Source organism: Canis lupus, chromosome 2 (assembly GCF_003254725.2).
Source record: "Canis lupus dingo isolate Sandy chromosome 2, ASM325472v2, whole genome shotgun sequence".
NCBI lineage: Eukaryota > Metazoa > Chordata > Mammalia > Carnivora > Canidae > Canis > Canis lupus.
Window position 1 is genome coordinate 37,328,916 of NC_064244.1, and position 1,891 is coordinate 37,330,806.

Here is a 1,891-nt window from a genome sequence, read left to right on the forward strand (position 1 = left end):
ATCACGCCCTGGGCCAAAGGCAGGTGCTAAACTGCTGAGCCACCCAGGGATCCCCTATCTTGTTTTATTTTTATCTTAGTTTGGTTTAGTTTAGTTTTTGAATCATGTTACATGACTTGGAAATTTCTCTAATGTTTGTGAAGAGAAATATTCACTCAAGTGCTCATTTCTTTGCTCCTAAAGCAAGTGTTTGCAATGGAATGTCACATCTCTTCAAGCCAGTTAGAACTTGTTCCTTTGTGAGTTAACCTTGACAAAGCAGCTCTCTACAACCTGTGCCTTTGGGTTCATTGGGAGAGGAATCAACAAGTACTGCCATATTCCAGCTTGGTCCTATAACTACTAAGGTTCTGAACTGTAGCCTGGCCTTGGCTGAGAACTGCCCATACTGCCATGTAACATGGATAACCAGACATGGTGGCCTTGAGAGGTGGCTGATGACACAGAAGGTCACCTTAATCTACTGGGACTATAATCTCAGTGAGGAGTGAGACCAGATTCTCACTTATCCCCTTCCATCACCATCTTTTTTCACCATCAAGCCAGTGAGTACATAAGAATCTCCCAGGGAATTTGATATAAAACATTCCTGGACACTATTCCCTAGGGACTCTGAATCAGCACATCTAGGGTATAGCCCAGGATTCTGCTTTTTTTTTTTAAGATTTTTGTTTATATATTCATGAGAGACAGAGAGAGAGAGAGAGAGAGAGAGAGAGAGAGGCAGAGACACAGGCAGAGGGAGAAGCAGGCTCCATGCAAGGAGCCCAACGTGGGACTCGATCCTGGGTTTCCAGGATCTCACCCTGGACTGAAGACGGCTCTAAACTGCTGAGTCACCGGGCTGCCCAGGATTCTGCATTATTAATAGGCTCTTGTAATGTTGTAAGTAGAATAATGCTCCCTCACCAACAAGAAAGAGGTCCAGATTTTTGTTTCTAAAATTTGTGAATATATGACCTTCCATGGCAAAAGGACATAGCAGATGTGACTAAATTAAGGATCTTAAAATGGGGAGATTATTCTGGCTTATCCAGATGGGCCTGATGTAATCACAGGGTCCTTAAATGTGAAAGAGGAAGCAGAAAAGTCAGGGTAAAAGTGATATTAGTAGAACAAAGACTCCACCAGCCATTGTTGGCTTTGAAGCTGGAAGGAGCCCACAATCCAAGGACTGCAGACAGCCACTGGGAGCTGGAAAAGACAACAAAACAGATTTTCCCCTTCAGCCTTCAAAAAGTAACACAAGAGGGCTAATACCTTGATTTTCACCCAATGAGATTCATTTAAGATTTCTGACATATAAAACTATAAGATAGTAAATATGTGTTTTTCAAGCCACTCAATTTGTAGTAATTTGTTACTGTAGCAATAGAAAACTAATACACATAAAATTATGATAAAAGTCCTTTGTCCTCTTCCTTCTCTATACTCATTCTCATGGTAATGTCTTCCAATCTCAAGGCTACCAGTACCAACTTTCTGCCAAAGATCCCTAAATTTAAACTCTTTGCTGAACTTTTCTCCTGAAGTCCAGACTCACATATCTAACTGCCTGGTCTACATCTCCAACTGTAAATCTAAAGGATATCTCAAGCTTGACCTGTCCAAAACTAAACTACTAATATACCCCTTCCCTCTCTTCAAGCTTCTCTACTCACAGACTTCCTCATCTTAACTGAAGGCATCTCAGTTTCCTCATTTCAGGACAAAACCATGGAACTCATTCTTGATGCCTCATATGCCGCCCCCCCCCCCCCTTTTAAGGCTTATTTATTTATTCATGAGAGACACAGGGAGAGAAAGAGAGGCAGAGACATAGGAAGAGGGAAAAGCAGGCTCCTTGCAGAGAGCCCCTTTGTGGGACTTGATCCCAGATCCTGGGATCACA